This window comes from Tasmannia lanceolata, unplaced genomic scaffold, assembly GCF_043159265.1.
Source record: "Tasmannia lanceolata isolate RefF3 unplaced genomic scaffold, GAP_Taslan_0.1 ptg000011l, whole genome shotgun sequence".
Taxonomy (NCBI): domain Eukaryota; kingdom Viridiplantae; phylum Streptophyta; class Magnoliopsida; order Canellales; family Winteraceae; genus Tasmannia; species Tasmannia lanceolata.
The window spans coordinates 22,405,330-22,427,574 of record NW_027518688.1 but is presented as its reverse complement, the minus strand read 5'-3'; the positions used below and the strand labels follow the sequence as shown (position 1 = coordinate 22,427,574).

General features: G+C 40.5%; 3 pseudogenes; all 3 read left to right on the top strand.

Moving 5' to 3' along the window:
• The first annotated feature begins 5,201 nt into the window (after nt 1-5,201).
• Nucleotides 5,202-5,260, top strand: LOC143886976 (U6atac minor spliceosomal RNA; annotated as a pseudogene).
• Nucleotides 5,261-13,589: 8,329 nt separating this feature from the next.
• Nucleotides 13,590-15,425, top strand: LOC143886048 (xanthine dehydrogenase pseudogene; annotated as a pseudogene).
• A 1-nt stretch (nt 15,426) lies between these two features.
• On the top strand, nt 15,427-16,083 carry LOC143886047 (protein ORANGE-LIKE, chloroplastic pseudogene; annotated as a pseudogene).
• Nucleotides 16,084-22,245: the final 6,162 nt, after the last annotated feature.

Here is a 22,245-nt window from a genome sequence, read left to right as displayed (position 1 = left end):
TCAGGTGATAATATTTTCCAAAATAAACTACTGTTTCAATTTGCGGGTGACCCGCGGGTTGACCCGGCCCACCCGCGGGCCGCGCGGGTCACCAAAATTCTGACCCGCAAAAATGCGGGTCATCTCCTGACCCGACCCATGTGACCCGCACCCGCATCACCCGCGTGTTGACCCGGCCCGACCCACCCGTTTGCCAGGTCTAGGTTAGAAATGATCCTATCAATCCGCTAGTTCAGTTTCGGGACTTCTCCTGAAGAATGACCAAGGGAACCGACCGTATCAAAGTAGTGATCTCTTGGCATGGCTTAAGGGAGTGTTTGGATCTAGTGAAAGGAAAATTATGGGAGATCATAGTTTCCACGGAAAATATTCTATAAAAAGCCTTGGGTGCTTGGGTTGAATATCGGTAAAACCCAGTGCCCAGTCACGAAACCAACGTTGCAACTACGGGTGCAACTCGGGCGGGTTGAGTTCGGGTGGGGGACTTGGGCAACCCGACCCGGGTGAACTCAGCATTTTTAATAAATTTTTTTTTAAAATTTTCTAAGCTTAAAATCTCAGGTTGGATCGGGTTGAACCTCGTCGGGTTGGAACTCGGGTCGGGTCGGGTTCGGATTGGCCTCAACGCGACCCGAGTTGCACCCCTAGTTGCAACTAAAGAGAAATAGAGTTTTGTCTAAAAAAGGGGCAATGTTATCAGCACTACCGTTTTTTTATGATTGCACTCCTCACTTTATTAAAGGTACGGTATGGCCTGCACCATGGGATGATCCAAACCGTCCATTAGATGGGCCACAGCCTAAATAGGTTGTGCCCCAAAAATCATTTCCATAGGTTGATCCTAACCCTCCGATGTGAATGTTAGAGGGTTGATCCTAAACCTCAATCAAAGCTCAACATTCAGAACGGAGGGTTAGGATCAACCTATGGAAATAATTTTTGGGGAAGAACCTATTTTGGCCGTGGCCCATCTAATGGACAGTTGGGATCATCCTATGGTGCAGGCCATACCGTACTTTTAATAAAGTGAGGAGTGAGATCATCAAAGTACAGTAGTGCTGATAACATTTCCCCTAAAAAAACAAACTTGTAACTTCCTGACTAGCCCACGCAAAGAAACAAAAACAATGCTTGACTAGCCCACGCAAAGAAACAAAAACAATTCTCAATACCAAAATCCCACAGACAAGAAAGTTCCTTCTTGCAATCCTCTGTAGCAAAATCCCACATACAAGAAAGATCTCTTTTCATACCATATAAAGGTGTGAGTAGGGGTGTAAACGGATCAAATTCGGAGCAGATATGGCTATATCCGAATTCGATTACAGTATACATTATCCGAATTCGGATTCGGATTCGGATTCGACGGATATTTAATATCTATTACCGAATTCGTATCCGTCGGATATTGTTCGAATTCGGATATTATCCATATCCGTTTATCCGGTAAATTCGAACATTTTATTGCAGCACTTTATCTTTTTTCTCCTACTTACTCGAATGAATTTTCCAAACCTTAAAACTAGACCTCTATATTCTCTTCACAAAATTAACTCTCAAACCCTAAAATATATGAGATCATCTTCTTCCTTTTAAAACAAAGGCAGAGAGAGAGAGGGAGGCGATGGGGATGGATGATAGTGGTCTTTGGGTTTTCCCTTTTTTTTTTGTATATGATGGAATGAGTTTGGGCTATTTTGATGGAATGGGTTTGGGCTATTTTTGTTTTTATATATTTTTTCTAAAAAGAATATTCACTTTTCTTATAGAAACAAAAGATAGTGTGTCATTACTAAAAATAAATATTAATGATATTATTAATAATAAATAAAAAGGATTTACTTCTCGGATTCGGATGTTAAACGGATTGGATATACCATTTACCAGATTCGCATCCGCTAAGAGCCGGATATCTCATAAACGGATTCGGATAATATCCGCTTGAAACGGATTCGGATAATATTCGCTTTAAACGGATTCAGATGCAGACGGTAATCGAATTTCCGAATATGCATTTACACCCCTAGGAGAGAGAGAGAGAGAGAGAGAGAGAGAGAGAGAGAGAGGACGAGAAAATGGAAAGACTCCGATAGAGGACCGAAAAAAGGGTGATGATATTTTCCCCTTATATCTCGTCAAATCACTCCCCCTAGATTACATGGCGGGCGTGGGGGAGTGAAAATATGTCACATCATTATCTAAGAGCACTTTCCCCATGCAGGGGGGAGTGAAAATATCTCACAATTTTCAATGCTCACCCACTTTATAGTAAGATAGGATTTTTCAGATATTTTAAAAATGTAGATTTAAGCCCTTTCTGTTAATGAATTTGAGACCAGTTTGTGATTGGGAAATTGGTTATTGGATTTCCAATTTATTCTTTCACCATCTCTTATTCCAAACTGATTTTAACCTATTTAGGTGTTAAAATTCTGATTTTTTCTTTCACTATCTCTTTCAAGCCATCTGATTTGCTCTTTAATCAACTTTTATTTTATTTTCAATCCTAATTTACTCCCAAACCGTGCATCGCACGGTTAGACCCACTAGTACAAAGAAAGACAAGCATTCAATGAAGGGAAAATTGGAGGCTAGATCTTCGTTTTTTTAGATAAAAAATGTTTTTTTAGATTAAAAAAACTTTTGGATGGTATCACATAAGACCAATTTTGAAACGCAGTCCTGTATTTTGATGAGGGCACTCCTCACTTTATTAAACCCCAACTTTTGGATGGTATCACACCAAACCAATTTTGAAATGCACTCCTATATTTTGATGAGGGCACTCCTCACTTTAATAAACCAAACCCCAACTTTTGGGTGGTATCACATACAACCAATTTTGAAATGCACTCCTGTATTTTGATGAGGGCACTCCTCACTTTATTAAACCCGCATCATAGGATGATCGAAACCGTCCATTATATGGGCAATGGGCCACAGTCTAAATAGGATGTGCCCCAAAAATTATTTCGGAGGTTTAGGATCAACCTCTACTCTGTGGTTCCACCATTTCTACGTATTCCTTTTCTAAATCTATTTCTACCTCGCCCCCGATGGCCCTATCCACCCCACACACAACTCCATTTCCAAGTCTTTGTAAGTCTCTTCTTCAATTCTTAATCTCTCAGTTTCTTCTTCAATTCTTTAACTAGCTACATGGCAGAAGCAATGCCTTCGAGGGAAGAGAGAAGGAGGGAGACACTTAAGGAGCTGAAAATCCTCAGCTTAATTAGGCCTGTTCGGATTGGATATGGAGAGTTGATTATGTCCAAAACTGATTATTGGGCAATTATGATTCCAATAGTAAAAGGAACTACACCTAATTATACGAGTCCAATTGGGTTGGAGTCCGTTTCTTTAGTAGATGATTTTTATGGCCCTTTATAATGGATGGGATATCCATTTTGGCGAAATTATATGGGCTGTGCCCAACCAAAGTGCTCGTGTAAAATGAATGGACTGTAACCAGCACGGAACCAATTCATGGCTAATGTTGATCTAATAAGCCGATGTGTTCAGCCCATTTAGAGCTCTGAATTGTTATATCAGACAACAGAGATAAAGACATTTATTGGGCCCACTTCTACCATGTATACGTTTATCTGAGCCATTGATATGAACTGCAACTATAAGTGCCGCCAAATGCCGTAGAGAACACCTTGATCTAATGATCATAGTTCCTTGATTTTATCAAGCATGTTTCTGCTAATATAAGCGATTATTTTTTAGTGCTGATAAATCCGCCCACTCCCGCTTTAACATCTATTTTAACGCAAGACGTTAAAGTTGCCTTACATAGCCGGTTAAAATCATGGGTCTTGGCTCTTGGGTTGGGTCGGGTTTTGGGAAGAAAAACTCAACCCAATCTCATGTCGGGTTTAAAGGGTAAAAAAAAAAACTAAAAACCCAAAATCCGACCTGACGCTTATAGAGCATATTATAAAATTCTTAAATATCTCTTGAATAGCATAATATATTATGGGAACAGCACTACTGTATTTTGATGATGGCACTCCTCGGTTTATTAAAAGTACGGTGTAGCCCGCACCATAGGATGAGCCGAACCGTCCAGTAGATGGGCCACAGCCTAAATAGGTTGTGCCCTAAAATTTATTTCCATAGGTTGATCCTAACCCTCCAATTTATAGAGGATCAGCCCTCTAGCATTCAGATCGGAGGGTTAGGATCGGAGGGTTAGGATCAACCTATGGAAATACATTTTTAGGGTTTTTCCAAAACATTTATATAATTGTTGTTCTCTTTGGCAGTGGCAAAGGTCATTGAAAAGGTACTTTTTGAGACAAATTATGTGTGGTTAGTGATGGGTTTGGATTGGAATTTGAGTAGGAAATCTTTTGATCTCTGAATTATAAGATGTCCTTAATAATTCCATTCATGACATGCTTTCAACTTAACTTATATGCTAATAAAATAGATAGAATCACGACTTTCTTATAACCCTTTGTTAGAAAAGGTTATAGATGACCCTCTCGGATGCCCCTTCAAACAAATAACTACCAAGACCTCACTCTCGTCGCATGACAATATATATAAATACCACCCTGGTTTGAAATGAGATGGAGAATAAAAGATAACTAGGAAATGCCATGACATTGACAGATTTCCAAATAATAACGAAAATGTTGATAACATAAACAAATATTTGTTTGTTTATGGTATCAAATTGTCAAGAGGCAAATATTTGACAGTTTTTTTTTTTCAAATTGTCAAGAGGCAAATATTTGACAGTTTTTTTATACCATAAACAAATATTTGCCTCTTGACAATTTGATACCATAAACAAACAAATATTTGCTAGTTTTTTAATACCACCCTAGTTTTTTGATACCATAAACAAATATTTGCTAGTTTTTTAATACCACCCTGGTTTGAAACAAGGACAAGTTGTGGGGAGGACCACCCAATATACACATGTAGCAACTTTTCTTCTCTCTCGTCTTTTTGGACACCTGTTCCTTAGAACCCATACAAAGGTCTCCATTCACTATCTATGTGAGGGCCAATCTCCATTCCTTAGAACCCATCTCTCTCTCTCTCTCTCTCTCTCTCTCTCTCTCTCTCTCTCTCTCTCTCTCTCTCTCTCTCTCTCTCTCTCTCTCTCTCTCTCTCTCTCAGGTTGAAATGAGATGGAGTCAAAGATGGGGGATAGGGGTAAATAAGGACAAGTAAAGAAAACTGTGTTCGTTGAAAGGAGAGACGGTTGGCATCTCTCCTGACATGGACGGGAGAAAATTTTCCATTTAAAAAAAAGGAGGACAAGTAAAGAAAACTTGCGAGGGGTCAAGTATAGACAAATATTAATACCATTTCCCTTCTCGGGAAATGTTATCCGCACTACTGTATTTTGATGAGGACACTCCTCACTTTGTTAAAAGTACGGTATGGCCCGCATCAAAGGATGATCCAAACCGTCCAATAGATGGGCCACAGCCTAAATAGGTTGTCTCCCAAAAATCATTTCCATAGGTTGATCTTCACCCTCCGATCTATGGAGGGTTAGGATCAACCCTCTAACATTCTGATTGGAGGGTTAGGATCAACCCTCTAACATTCTGATTGGAGGGTTAGGAACAACCTATGGAAATGTTTTTTGGGGCACAACCTATTTAGGCTGTGGTCCATCTAATGAACGGTTTGGATCATCCTATGGTGGGGGCCCCACCATACCGTACTTTTAATTAAGTGATCGAGGAGTGCCCTCATCAAAATACAGTAGTGCCGATAACATTTCCCTTCAAAAAAAGGACAAGTAAAGAAAACTTGGGTGGGGTCAAGTATAGACAAATATTAATACCATTCTCACAAGGGAAATGTTATCCGCACTACTGTATTTTGATGAGGGCACTCCTCACTTAATTAAAAGTACGATATGGCCCCCACCATAGGATGATCCAAACCGTCCATTAGATGGGCCACACCTAAATAGAGGGTTGATCCTAACCCTCTATAAATCGGAGGGTTAGGATCAACCTATGGAAATGTTTTTTGGGGCACAACCTATTTAGGCTGTGGCCCATCTAATGGACGGTTTGGATCATTCTATGGTGGGGGCCATACCGTACTTTTAATTAAGTGAGGAGTGTCCTCATCAAAATACAGTAGTGTGGATAACATTTCCCTTCTCACAAAAGTGTTCATTCCATCTTTCTCTTTCTCTCTAACAATTAGGTTGAAATGAGATGGAGAATAAAAGATGGGGGATAGTGGTAAACAAGGACAAGTTGAGGAAACTTGGGTGGGGTCGGTTATAGACAAATATTAATACCATTATCACAAAGGTGTCCAGTCCATCTCTCTCTATCTCTCTAACAATTAGGTTGAAATGAGATGGAGAATGAAAGATGGGGGATCGATAGTGGTAAACAAGGACAAGTTGAGGAAACTTGGATGGGGTCGGGTATAGACAAATATTAATATCATTCTCACAAAAGTGTCCAGTCCATCTTTCTCTATCGCTCTAACAACTAGGTTGAAATGAGATGGAGAATCAAAGATGGGGATAGGGGTAAACAAGGACAAGTTGAGGAGAAGATCGACCCTAAAAACCCAATACACACATGTAGCAACTTTTTTTCTTTCTTTTTCTTTTTAACACCTGTTTCTTAGAACCGATACAAAAGTCTCCATTCCCTTCATATATATACCCCCCATCTATCCTCACTTTTTGCTCAAAAGACTAAGGAACAATCACTCAAGAACACAACATCAGCACAAAAGGTACACAACAAGGACTCTCAATTTCCTCCCACCGGAGGTAACAAAATCAAAGTGTGGCAGGAGTTGAGTAGAAAAAACCACCAGAATTTGCGGAAAATCCAGAGAGCTAGGAGATTGAGTAACGCAGTGGATCAAGCCAAGGAAGTTGGAATCTTCTCCTGCAGCAGGGAATCGCGATTCCGAATCGGGAATCTCGGCGCTTCACCAAAAAGTGGGAATCGCACTTCCTCGAAATGGGAATCGTGCTTCCCCGTCATGCTTCCGCGGCGATTCTCCAGTGCTTCTCCTGGTGCTTTCCCCGACCCTTCATGTTTCCCGCTTCCCGCTCTGGAAACTTTGGATCAAACGAGAATAGCAATACGATCCAGAATTTCGCCCTAGAATCCACTAGGGGAGAAGAAGAAGAATCTTAGAACCCACTAGGAAACAAGAGAGAAGAAGAAGAACCCTAAAATTTGCTAGGAAAGAAGAAAGAGATAGGAGAGAAGCTTTCGTTCAAATATTCTTGATTGTTCCCCTCACGATTTACATTATCATATAATATATCCTAGAATTCTATACATAAAGAAAGTAACTATAACTCTACCATATAAAGTGTAGGGAATCAAACCGGGTAGAACTCACCCCTAAAAGCTAGCTATTAGAGAGAGGGTGCCCATTCCCTTATAACCCATCCACATCCATCTCACATGTCCGATGTGGGACTATTGCTTTTGCGTGGAACCCCAACAATCTCCCCCTCCACACGGCGGCTACGTGGGAACGGCGAGATCTTCTCCGAGGGAATTCCACCGTCCTCGGAGGCACACCGGGGTTACCGAGAATTTCCCGAGAGTTACCACGCCCCAACTCTGATACCATTTGTAGGGAATCAAACAGGGTAGAACTCGCCCCCAAAAGCTAGCTATTGGAGGGAGGGTGCCCATTCCCTTATAACCCAGCCCCACCCCATCACTTTACCGATGTGGAACTATTTGCTTTTGCATGGAACTCCAACAATCTTCCTCTACACGCGGAAGCAACGTGGACCATCTCGCCCCTCCACGTGGCAGCTACGTGGGAACCACGAGATCTTCTCCGAGGGAATTCCACCGTCCTCGGAGGCATACCGTGGTTACCGAGATCTTCCCGGGAGTTACCACGCCCTAACTCTGATACCATTTGTAGGGAATCACACTGGGTATAACTCACCCCTAAAAGCTAGCTCTTAGAGAGAGGGTGCCCATTCCCATATAACCCATCCACATCCATCTCACATGTCCGATGTGGGACTATTGCTTTTGCTTGGAACCCCAACAATCTCCCCCTCCAGGCGGAAGCAACGTGGACCATCTCGCCCCTCCACGCAGCGGCTACGTTGGAACCACGCGATCTTCTCCAAGGGAATTCCACCGTCCTCGGAGGCACACCGGGGTTACGGAGATCTTCCTGGGAGTTACCACGCCGCAGTTCTGATACCATTTGTAGGGAATCAAACCGGGTAGAACTCACCCCTAAAAGCTAGCTGTTGGAGGGAGGGAGCCCATTCCCTTATAAACCAGCCCCATCCCCATCCCCATCACTTTACCGATGTGGGACTATTTGCTTTTGCGTGGAACTCCAACATAAAGAAAGAAAGATAATATTCGTATTGACAAAAAAAAGAAGAAATATACTGATTTTAGTATCCTACGTCAGTCCCTCCCACTTGAATGAAACTCGCACTCAAGTTTAGACCCGTTGTGGCATAGATCTATACGGATGAATTGCTCGCTTCGATTTCGAATTGAAATCCTTTCCATCAAATCAGGTACTTCCATTTGCTTGGTAATCCAGCATGTGTGGACAGAAGGCTGGACTTGATTCGACTAGAAATCAAGGCCTTAATAAACTCTTTGATCATGGGTAGTTGAGGTAGAACGTATCCTTCACTTTACTCGGAATGAAAGGCATTGTCGTAGAGATGGGCTAATTTTCCGTCTGTCACCACTGACTCGTGCACTAACAGCTAAGAATTTCTTCACGATGCTTCGTCGAGTGATCTAGGCTCTTGGTTGCATATTTTGTGCACAAGCAATCAACTCGAGAGATGATCTTTTGACGCCACCAACTTTGAATCTTGATTGTGACACACCTCTTAAATTCGCTTTTGGCTTGGTACATTCACCATGTCTTTTGGATTAGAAAACACGCAGCTTTTCTCCTTGCACAATCTTTGGCCTTCTGGGCTTTCTCACATCTCAATTTATCTTGAATTTTTAAAGACTCCTGATACGTAACGGTGTGATTCTCTGATAAAGAGATCACACATCTCATACCAACCACTGAAGGGTGAATGCATCGATCTATATCACTCCCATTCCATCTTTATCAAGAATGATCTGGCATGAAGGCCAACGGTTGCTTTTGCACACTTAATTGCCTCGGCGTGGCTCAGGCCATCTTTATCTATATTATGCTCAATTGCACCAATCCATGGCAAGCACTCGACTTCGCAGTCGCCATATCCGAAAAATGGTAGGACTAGTGAGGTTAAGGGAAAAAAAAGAAGTGGTTGAAAGGACGAGGGTCATTGGCTATATTCAAGAATTGGGCAATTATGTCAAGATGGATTAGAGGGGGTAAATCGGTTTTGGGTAGTCAAGGACGTTGGTTAAAAGTAGCCGACCCCAACTAGTTTGGGACAAAGGCTTAGTTGAGTTGAGTTGAGAAGGAGGTTGGTTAACAATATGTTAAAGAATAACTAGAGGGGTTGAAGGAGGGAGGGGATTTTGGGTTAGTTTTAGGATGTAACTAAAGGATGGTTGACCGCAGGTAGGATGGGGTAAAACGACTGTGTGGGGTGGCCTAAAAGAAAGGGAAAAGAATGGGTTTACTTGTGCTTGGATTGAGAATACAAAAAGGGAAAGGAGCTGGTGGCTCCGTTTTTTCGATGTAAAAATGGACGTATTTTTTTGTATTGTTGTTGATGTAGTGGCAGCAGGAGGTTTTTTTCTCCCTTCCAAGGCTTCGATCTTTAAAGAATTTTTTATCTGTTTCATTGAGCAACAGTGTGTACGGTGAGGTAATGGCTTTGATGAGAAAATCAGATATTGGGCTACTAAAAATAAGCTTAGATCTTGTTTTACACCCATTCTACGTCAAAAGAAATGGAGTCTTTGGAAAAAAAAGAAATGATAGAAAATGCTTTTTTATTGGACTTTGAATATTTGATCTCACTAAAAAAATTTCCCTACATCCAATCATGCCCTAAGATAGGAAGGCTTGATCAATCAAAAGTTGTAGAACCATTTTCTTTTATGTAAAATGAATGTCCCGTTAACTCAACCCGGCCCACTTCAGGTCCAATTTGGATCCAATAAGCCAACAAGCCCAATGAGAGCCCGAACTTGTAATACTGGAAGAACAAAACCAAAAGAAATTTATTGGGCCCACTTCTACCATGTATGCGTGATCATATCCATTGCTTTTGAGAACACCTTGATTGAATTATCTTATGCCCTCGATTCATCGAGCCTAAAGGTTTCCATGAAAACTGGAGTTAACAACTGTATTCCATTCAATAGAATCAAACAGATAAAAATAAATAAAAAATCAGAAAACAGAGAAAGAAAAACCTTTTGGCATTGTAGCCCAAAATCCGATTTACTTCACAGCTATTGTAATATGGCGCTTGGAAGAGAGACTTAATTAATCTCACGTCCGGGGAGATTTCCTCAAGAACAAGAAGAATAGAAGAAAAGAGTTGTTTTCATTCATGCCCCAAAAATGAAGGTTACAACTTATTTTCTATCAAAAGGACTTTCCTACTGCACTCTATTCTCCTACCGAACATAAAATTCAAATAAGAAAGCTACTAAGTTCCAACTAAATATAGAAAAGAAAACTGTAAAAATACTCCTGCTGCATATAGGATAAAAAAAAATGCTAAAAATATTCCTGCTGCTGCCACGTTCATATCATTCCCTTCCCCTTCAAAACGACCTTGTCCTCAAGGTCTAAAATCTGGAAATTGTTGTTGCAAGTCACGCAAGTATTCCCATGTGGCGTCCTCTGAATAAGTGTTCGACCACTGAACAAGGACTTGAGTCACTGCACGATTTCCCTGCTTAACCATCTTCCGATCCAAGATAGCCACCGGCTCCAATCGTACCCTACCTTCGTTATCCACATGGGGCAGATCAACCTGAGCCACTAAACGGCTTCCTAACTTCTTTTTCAAGAGCGAAACATGAAAGACCGAATGAATGCTTGACCCTTCCGGCATCTCCAACCTGTAAGCCACCTTGCCAACTCGTTGCAAGACCCTGAAAGGACCATAATAGCGTGAAGCTAGCTTCATATTCTGTCGTACTGCCACCGTTGTTTGGCGAAAAGGTTGAAGACGTAAGTACACCCAGTCCCCAACTTCAAATTCGCGCTCAGTTCTATGTGCATAAGCGAACTTCTTCATGCGGTTTTGAGCTGACTGCAAATTATGCCTCAATAGGCGTATGAGGGCATCACGATCACGAAGCGATGTATCAACAGCGGCAACCACTGCATCACCTGGTACAAAAGGGATATATGTAGGAGGGGGTTGGCCATATATTGCCTCGTAAGGAGTAACCTTAGTAGCCGAGTGGAAGGTTGTGTTGTACCACCATTCTGCAAGCGGTAACCACTTGACCCATTATCGTGGCCGATCACCTGTCATACATCGCAGATAAGTTTCTAAAGTACGATTCAAAACCTCGATCTGGCCGTCCGTTTGGGGGTGATATGCAGAACTGAAATACAACTTAGTACCATGCAACTTGAAGAGTTCCTTCCAAAAAGCACTTGTGAAAATTGGATCACGGTCACTAACAATTGTCGATGGCATCCCATGTAGACGAAAGATGTTATCCATCAACACCTAAGCGACGTCGAGTGCTGTATAGGGGTGAGAAAGAGCCTGGAAATGACCGTACTTACTAAGGCGATCTAGCACTACAAGTATAACTTGCTTCCCTTGCGACTCCGGAAGGCCCTCAATAAAATCCATCGAAATATCTGTCCACACTCGCTCTGGAATAGGTAGGGGCTGCAATAAACCAGGAGATGCAACATTCTCTGATTTATTTCTTTGGTAGATGTCGCACTTAACGCCCCGGATTTTTGGAAATACCAACTCGGTGCGTAGAAGAATATTACATCATCTTTCTCAAAAACTTTCATTATTCCCAAGATCTCAAATACAACAACTACGTTTAGAGGGTTTACAGAAATTAGGTCTAACTTATTACATCTTAATTCAAGACATAGTTGATACATATTTAAAACATTTTTGTCCTTTAGAACAGTTCTGGATTCAACTCTAGCATTCCTCATCTTTCATCTATACTTCACCTGGGGGTTGGAACAATAAAACAAGGAAAAAGGGGTGAGCTCAAATAGCCCAGTAGGGTATAAACAACAAGTGATGTAGAATTGTCAAGCTCATAAGAACATGATATGTTGCAGATAGGACATCTCACATTATAAACATGGAAAGAAAGAATAAGCACAACATACTTTCCAAACGTATAGAGAAAACTTACAGAACTTGATATCAAGAATTATATATAGAATTATATATATAGACTTCATTAAGCATAGATGCTTTCATTCATAGCCATATCTCGGCCCATTCATAGCCATACCTCGGCTCATAATCCTTTAGATTTACACTCTCTAGAGTCGTCTTTACCCACGTGCACATGGAGGACTATAACGCGTCAACCCGTCATCATATCATAACTCAGTCCATATTCAGAATTAGGGTATCACAAGATAAACCCTAAACATAAACATATCTCACGGAAACAAGTTTCGAGGATACAAAATAGAATTATAGCTTTAAAATCATTTATCTTAAAGGAATGGGGTCTGAAAGAAAGGATCCCCCTTGGATTCTCATCAGTTGTGGATCTTAGAAGGATAGAAACTCTTATAGCAATTGCGTATAAAGAGAATCAAAGAATATGAAATATTCACATCCAGTATATCAAAAGAGAATCAATGGAGAAAACTCTTACATATAGCAAAAGAGAATCAATGGAAGAAAACCCTTACATATAGCAAAAGAGAATCAATGGAAGAAAACCCTTACATATAGCAAAAGAGAATCAATGGAAGAAAAACCCTTACATATAGCAAAAGAGAATCAATGGAAGAAAACCCTTACATATAGCAAAAGAGAATCAATGGAAGAAAACCCTTACATATAGCAAAAGAGAATCAATGGAAGAAAACCCTTACATATTGTAGACACCCCATTTTGACTGTGCCCTAATCCTTCCGATTTTGCGCAAAACCCCATTAAATCAACTAGGTAGGGTCCCAAACTCCACCCTTAGCTAGGTCAAGGTCCCGGCTAGGTCCCCATAAAATTTCGTTGAAATCGGAGTGCGTTTGCTTAGCGAACAAACCGCGAGAAGACCGTAGTGTAAACCAGAAAAGGGAGTGGATTATCATAGAAAGGGCTGTCCAAGTAAGCTGATAAGGGTGGAAAAATTTTCATTTTCCTCTTATATAAGAGCAGCTCGCTCGTTTTTTTTTTTAAAAGAAAAAAGAAAAATCGGCAGAGAGAGAGAGAGAGAGAGAGAGAAATCCCCAAACCTACCTTCTCCGACGGGATCTCCGGCGAGCTCCGGTCCAAACCTCCGGCCGTGCCTCTCTTCCTTCTTTATCTCTAAAGCCGAACCTTTCATCTCCCTTTTCTCTCAGATCTGTTACTTTTTCCAACAGATTTTTTGATTTTCTAATCCGATCGGAGGCTTTTCTCTCAGATTTTCTGCATTTTCAAACAAATCTTCGTTTTCTCATCAGATCGGAGGCAGAAAAAGGTGATTTCCCCTTGCAAGGCTATGGCGGTGGTGAAATTTAAAGGAACACAGAAGAGAGAGAAAGCTGGTGAGAGAAAGTAGATCTCGCCGTTCTTTTCTCCGATCGATCTTCTCCGACGAACATAGAATCTGGCAGATCATCTTCTTATCCAGTATACTCCGATTAACCTCCGGCTGTACTCCGGCCAGTATTTCCCTTTTATTTCTCTGCTAATCTTCGTTTTCTCGCTTCATTTCTTAATTTCATTGTGAAATCCTATCTGTTTCTCCTCTAGGAACCCTAGATCCATACCTCTAAATCTTGTTTTCTAAGTTAAAAATCTGTTGATTCATGATTTTCTTCAATCTAAACCAAGATCTGCTGTTATCCTTCGAATAGTCCTCAGATCCATGCCTCAAAAAAATTTAAAATCAACTGATTATTTCTTTCCTCTGTTAGATCTAATCTTTGTTCCAAAGAATTGCTAATAATTTGTATAGATCGAGCTCATCCTCTTAAGCTAGCAATTATCAGCGGATTCTAAATTTTTTTTCACATAAAAGATTGGTTGCTTGGAGAAAGTCTCGGAGTGGATTTATTGCAGGGAGTCTTGAAATCTCAGATATAGATCTCACAGGAACAAAACTAGGCTGCGGTGAAGGTGGTTGTGGGACTTGCACTGTTATGGTTTCTTATTATGATCCACATTTGAAGAAAACTGCGCATTATGCAATCAATGGATGCTTGGCTCCATTGTATTCTGTAGAAGGGATGCACATAATAACAGTGGAGGGCATTGGGAATCGGCGCCATTGCTTGCATCCAATCCAAGAATCTTTGGCCGAAGCTCACGGCTCACAATGTGGATTTTGTACTCCTGGGTTTATCATGTCCATGTATGCATTATTGAGATCAAGTGAAATGCCACCTAGTGAAGAGCAAATAGAAGAAAGCCTTGGTGGAAATTTGTGTCGTTGCACAGGATACAGACCAATTATTGATGCATTCAGTGTTTTTGCTAAAACAGATGATGCCATGTCTACTAAATTTTCTGCTAGCATTTCGGGTGGTGGTTTTGTTTGCCCCTCAACTGGGAAACCATGTTCATATGGAGAAAATGCTGTAAACCATAATGGAACATCCACTGAACTTATAACCTGTTCCAACATTTACCAACGTATTTCTTACAGCGACATGGATGGAAGCTCATATAGTGAAAATGAGCTTATTTTTCCTCCAGAGCTTTTGTTGAGAAAGATTGTGCCTTTGAGTTTGGGTGGATTTGGTGGACTCAAGTGGTATCGACCTCTTAGACTTCAACATGTGTTGGATCTTAAATTAAGATATCCATATGCAAAATTAGTGATTGGTAATATTGAGGACAACGGGCTGGAGATTGGTGCTGGTGTAAGACTTACAGTGCTCCTACAAGTTCTTAAGAAGGTTGTAGCAGAGTTTGATTCTCATGCGATTTCATCCTGTGAGGCGTTTGTTGAACAGCTAAAATGGTATGCTGGGAAACAGATAAGAAATGTTGCTTCCGTTGGTGGAAATATTTGTACTGCCAGTCCAATATCAGACTTAAATCCTCTTTGGATGGCCTCAGGAGCAAAATTTTGTATTGTGGATTGCAAAGGGAAGCTCAGAACTACTTTGGCGAAGGATTTCTTTCTGGGTTACTGCAAGGTGGATCTGGGACATAATGAAATTTTACTCTCTATTTTCTTACCATGGACTAGGCCTTTTGAGTTTGTAAAAGAATTCAAGCAGGCTCACCGGAGGGAAGATGATATTGCAATTGTAAATGCTGGAATGCGCATTTTTTTTTTCTTGAAGAAAAAGGAGGGGAATGGGCAGTTTCTGATGCATCTATTGTTTATGGAAGAGGTCAGGAGATTGAGGGTACAACAATGCATAAGGAATGCTGAGCATATCTACGAGAACTGCGAGGCAACGAATGAGATGCTAGACATTCCATCATCTATACCCTTTCTACCAAATATGACAATGAAAGCATTGAAGCAGCTCTACTTGACAAGCTTTGCATTTATATCTGGGATAATTGTCTTTGGAGGCCTACTTGCACCATCTCTGGAGCTGAAACTTGGATTGGGAGATACCTCATATGAAGATTTTATATGCAACTTGCACTTGCCACTGCAACTAAGTCAGGTCGATCTCATCATGGCATCCTTTTCGGGTGGGGCAGTGAGCATCATTTCAGCGTTAATGTTGGTTGAGGTCAACAATGTTGAGCAACAAGAAAAGAAAAGATGCAAGTACTGCCTTGGAACCATATATTTGGCATGTGCTCGATGTTCTGCGAGTGGTGTTTCTTTAAGCATTGAGGCAATTTCAATTTCCGGTGGCTCTGATCGTCCGTTGCGGGCACTTACAACTCAAAGGTGTTCAAACTGCTCAAGGGCTGGAAAGGTTATGTGCCCGACATGCCTGTGCACTGGAATGCTTCTCCATATTCAACCGGCAACCCGCAAGATCATGAAATCATTTCGACATCGGATTAGAAGTTTGTGACTGAACCTAATGATATGAGAGTAATCAAGACATCTGAAGGCCAGCCTAATGATCTAGTGAGTACCTGCAACTTTTGATTGATTCAGTTCTTTGGCAATATCACTAACAACTCAGGTACTTCTTTTTCCTCCTCTCTAATTCATGCTTAATGTGTAGTTCTTGCTGATTTGGTTAGTTTGGATCTACATTTGGTTTGTTTATAATCACTGTTGATAGTAAAATTTGTTTGGTCTAGCAAATCCAACATGATCTGATTGCGGAAATTCAAGGGAATGAGTCCCATATTTGATCCAAGCTCTTAAGGCTTAGATTGGATCTGATTGGGTAACTTGCTGTTTTTCAAATACTTAACATTTGATGCAAAAACCTTATCACATAGAAGAGACAGGAGCAGAGTCTCATACCCAAATTATGCTTCTAGGTTAATTACTATGAAATTCATTTTCTATAAGTTTGGTTATTTACATGTCAGATATATAATGTTCATTTTCATTTAATCCATTGTTCATAAGAAGTTAATTTCCATAAGCTACAGTTACATCTTGTGCTGCTCATGACGAACATATTTTTGTCCTAAATTGTTTTTCTGATGTCGTGATTTTAGTAGCATAATGACATGTGAATAAGATATGAACTTTAGAAGTATTCCTTGAATGGTGAATTGATTATTTTTGTGTAAGATTTAAATGGGGCGATGAAGGAGTTATCCCAAGCCCATCTTTTAGGGTGATGTAAATATCATTTAATGTGTTTCTATAATCTGTTGGAAATTTAATATTTCTCTTTCATCTTATAGTTTTGAGTTAGATTCTGAAGATAAATGGATTATTCAGGTGAGATTATCTCAAAGCTTATTATACTCATTCCTTTTTATTTAAATAAATTGTTTAATAGGAAGAAGGAGATCAGATGACTACTCTATTCGATATTATCGACATGAGTACTGTCTGATCTCAAGGCGGGATATAGAAATATTATCATGTGTATTTGATATCAGATGATTACTTTGGCATCATCTGATTTCATTGGAGTCCCCGTATTGGGGTTTGTGGTTGGTTTTGAAGTGTTTGATATTGTTTTTACTTTATTAGGCTATCCAGCGGCTGGTCTGGACTAATTAATGTTGTTTATCATTTTATAATTGCTATAGATCGTGTATTGTTTTATTGAAATTTTTTCTTTGTTTAGTACTTGAGTTATTTTTATAAGAATAGAGTGGAATTTGCGATTATCTGGTAGCCTTTTCTTCTCTCTTTGATAGACTAACACAGTCTTATAGATTGCTGTTAATTTTCTTTAGATACTAGAATCCCTTTTCTTGTAGGGCGATGAAGGCGCTAGCCTAAGCCCATCCTTAGGGGACTCTCTTAGTCCGAGTAACCCTCCCCTCGTTTGTTTTTTTAAGGCGTGCCCAGTCTTTTGAGATACCCTTAAACTTTGTCATTTAGAGCCTCAATTTAGAGAGACGGGCTATGTCTCATATAAGAAAAGTTATACCCTTTAGAGACAAGCTTTGTCTCATTAGAGGGTTCACCTTTAGGAGACATGCCATGTCTCGTCAGCACCTCTCTTGGAGACCATCCTTGTGCTTAGGAGACTTGCCCAGTCTTGCTAGCATTTTTCTTTATCCTACCTCTATGTCTAAGAGACTTATCCAGTCTCATTTTCTTATTAGCATCCTCCTCTTTGTGCGTCTTTTGGTTTTTGGGAGAACACCTTACTCGGCTTGGCATCATACCCCGACCCTTATGGGTATTGGGTTGCACATTTGTTGCACCCTAGGGCTAGGTAGCTGTCCAGCCCGGCTGGGTGTTTTACCTTTGCCAAATATGCACAAGGTCTCTTTTTCCTTATTACTTGTTGAGTTTTATCTTAGTTCGATAGTCCACTAGCATAGGAATCCGTCCTTAGTCTAGAGAGTCAGTCCTCTTGTTCAGGAATCAAATTCTATCATCATAGGAGTTAGGATTTTATCCAACCTCTCATCGTATCATGTGTTTTTTCTATCCGCTCCTGCAAGGTATAGGATGCTGTCCAACCCTTGCAGAGCTGTGTTTCTGTTCTTTTTCCCGCAAAGCATAGGATGCTGTCCAACCTTTGCGGGATATCAGGAGTCTGTCCTCCCCTTATGATGATAGGATTTGTCCCCCTTGAGTCAAAAACACTTAAAAACAACAAAAACATCTGAAAAACCAAAAATCTCAAAAATCTTGAGTCATTAGAAGTAGTTAGGAAATCTGTCCCGAACTACGTTGGCTTGATCCTCTTCCACGAGGTACGTAGTGCAGCTTGGGATTCACATCCCAAGTCCAGCCAAACCTTTAAAAAAAAGAGCATTTCAAACCTTTCAAAATTACAAAAATATTCAAACCCTTTTCAAAAAGATCTTCCCCTAGAGTTAGGATTATGTCCTAGATATATGGGATGTTTTAGAGGTAGGAGTCTGTCCTGATTTGTATTGATGTGGTGTGTCCTGTCGTGTGAGTGTCCCTAGAGTTAGGAGGCCTCGAGTCGATCAGTTAGACATCTAGTCGAACCGATGGCTAGACTAGGAAGCATATAGTCAGCCCATGGTTTTCATTAGGTTGCACAGCCTAGATACACATAGGATGTAGGGCCCACCTGCATTAGCTTAAGGTTAACCAACTTGCATTAGTTAGGGCATAGAGAGTCCTAAAAATTACAATTCACATGAACTTAAGCAATTGTACAAAAAAGCTTTAAAAATCAGTCGAGTCTAGTGGATCGAGTCTAGGATAGCGTTTCTAGATGGTTATGCATAGTAGTTTAGAATAGGGCATCGAACTACGTTGACTCCGATTCTTCCCGAGGCCGGGATACGTAGAGCAGCTGGGATGGACGGCCATCTTGGTCCGAGTCAGGTCGCATTAGAGTTAGGACTCATTTTGTCCAGTCATGTATAGAATTGAATTGTGTTGTGTGTTTTGCTGTGTTTTCTTACTTTCATGTACAGATCTTATACCTTTAGCTGCAGCATGCATGCGTTTGCACATCAGAACTCAGACACCAATTAGGTATGACACTCATAACCTAGCTCTTTAGGCTTGTCACTCAGAATCTAGTTACTCATAGGTGGCACTTATTTTATTTCTTTTATGTGTGATTATTATTCATCTCCGAGACATGCATGATTAGATAGACGTCTTCTCGGAGATATTGATTCTCATTTCATATGACTTTTGCCCAAAACTCTTCAAAATCATTAAATAAATGGCATAAGAGACCAGGTGTTTACACTTGGGCGGATGAGGTGCTCTTTAGACCTTCCAAATTCGTAACCAGGCACGAACCCTCTTTTTATAATCTCTGGTTATCCGTTGCAACAGAGCATAGTATGGGATCCTTGGCCCACTTCCTTGGATGGCGACTCTTCTTTGTTTAAGGTACGCCTCGAATCTGGGCTAGTCCCCGAATCGAGAGGTATCTCACCTTTGTATCGCCACTCATGCTGTGAGGGGCACTTAGTTCCTTAGTAGAGCTCTCCATTCACGTGGATGATCCAGTGAGACTGTTCGCGTGTGGGGCTCGTCCCTCACAGCCGCTCTCTCTCGGATCGGGGTCCACAGGCTGGCGACTCTGCTGGGGATACTCTTTCGAGATATTGCCTAACTCTGTTAAAATGTCATTTATTACTAATTTTGAAGAATTTTGGGCTAAAATCATTATAAATGGGAATTTAATCGCTTAGAATCCAGGGGCACCAAATAGGTGTTTGAAACAAGGGATTCACACACTGCACAACATACATCATTTTGTTTTTTATTTTTCTTTTATTGATTTTATTATTCTTGGCTCCATGGGATAGATACAGTACATGCCATCTGGGATGTCATTACCTGGATGGGATTGTTGTATCTATTACCAAGCTATGCGCCAGAGCTGCAGCCGTAGACACTGGGTGTGCTGGTGTTCTACAGCAGCCGATGAGCAATGAACATACTCTGTATAATGCTGGGTGTGCTGGCGTTATACATCAAGGGTATGGTCATAAGCATAGTACCCTGCAGAAATGCCTGGGCCCTACTTTTATTTCATTATATTATGTATATATATATTAGTTGCTCCCTTTAGAACCAAAATTAGGGAACCCAATATATATATGTATTCATATAGGGACGAATATGTGTTGCTTACACATGTTGGAGCCTAGATTTAGGAGCCATGTCCTGTCTATAGATTATTGTAGTTCGCTTTATATGGCTACAGCGCAGTCCTAGCACACTCACATGTCTGTCTTGAGTCAAGCTTCTTGACTCTGCTGAATTATATTTACGGCTGGTGCCCCTGGTTAGGATATATATGTATATATGTATATATTGATTATTAGATTAGGGCTTACTCCTTTGTAATGTTTCCTATCTAATCCAATCAGTCATTTTCTTTGAGATTTAGATTTGGTCAGTGACTTCTATTTGTCATCGTTATGACCATGGTCTTTGTTCTGATCTTTCGATCATAGATCTGGTTCATACCTTGTATCATTGATCCTATATGTGCATTATTAGATTAGGGTTTACCTCTTAGTTAGGTTCTCCTTCGTAATCTAATCAATCCTTTCTATTTTATCCATTCTGTGGATTATCATTAGATTATTGGTTCTTTATCCAGAATCTATTCCTTGATCTATTGGTCTTAAAATTGATCCGTGTTTTTCATTGTTAGATTAGGGTTTACCTCTTAGTTAGGTTTTCATTCCTAATCTAATCAATTATCCTTATCTATTCATTCTTTTAGATTATGATCAGATCGATGGCTTCTAATCATCATTCTTATGGTCACGATCTATCCTTAGATCTTTTGGTTGCAAATTCAACCCATCTCTAAATGTCGTCATTCATGGTAAGTCCCTCACATCCCTCCGATGACCATATTCTGTTTTTCACTCATGAGCCTATCTTGCCACCATCATTTGAGTGCAAGTATCCTTGCTGGGAGTTCTATACTACAGAGATTATTCATATACCCTTGAGATGACTTGTGGGGTCTCTTTATATAGCTGTCATGCTGCCGGATTTTACCCAGTACATTTTTCAGTGTGATTGTTATCCTTTAGCGATATTGATAAATCATGTGTTTATCTTACCATGATCCTTCTTACAATTGTTATGCTGTTGTTTCTTACCCAAGGAAGAGATGTGTTTGTATTATCTCTTGTTTCAACTTGTGTATAACATTCAACGAGATTGTCTCACACTAAAATTAGTGTTTGTCATTTCCATGACAGGAGTCAGACCTAATTGATTTTACCCATCTGCTGCACCGGTTTCCTTTCATTTTACCCTGATAAAATGGCTCTACCTATGGACATCCTAGCGGAAGTGGTAGAAGTTTTGAGGGAAGTATCTAAAGAAGTGACAAGTGTGAAGGAGGAAGTGGCCCTTTTGAAAACAAAAGATGATGGACAATCCGTGATTTCTGAAATGGTAGAATTACTGAATGAAGTATCTAGAGAAATGTCAAGTGTGAAGGAGGAAGTGGCATTTTTGAAAACAAAAGATGAGGGTAAATCTGTGATTTCTGAAGACTTTGTAGTCCAAAATCATCCTCCTGTGACCCTTGATCCTACCAAGGCCATGATAGCACATATTGGTGATTCTAAAGAAGAGCTTATTGAAGAGAAGTGTTTTACACCTACTGTCGTAGGAAAGGAGAAAGAATTTGCTGACGAGGTTGAGAAGCTGTCTCCTGTGATCCCTATTCCTGTCTCGGTCCCGGTATCACATATTGATAATTCCAAGGGCAAGCAACATGTCGAAGAGAAGTGTCTCTCATCTCTCATTTCAGTAGGAAAGGTGAGGGAGCGTGTTAAAGAAATTGAAGAATTGACCATTGATCACCAAAGCGTAAAGAATCCAAGGAATGATAGCAAATCAGTTGCTGATTCTAAGAAGATCAACATTGTTGAGGCATCTCATCAAGCACCTCAACCTGTCATGCAGAGGTCTGGTCCAGGAGATGAGAACCCAGCATAGAAGCCGAAGAAGAAGTTTACTCCATTACCGAAACCTCCAGCGGTCATTCTTCGAAAACTTGTTAAGGATGGACAGTTGAAACTTATGGCTCCAAAGCCACCTCCTAAGGTTCTTCCAAGGTTCTACAACAAGGAGGAATATTGTGAATATCACCAAGGCCCTGGTCACG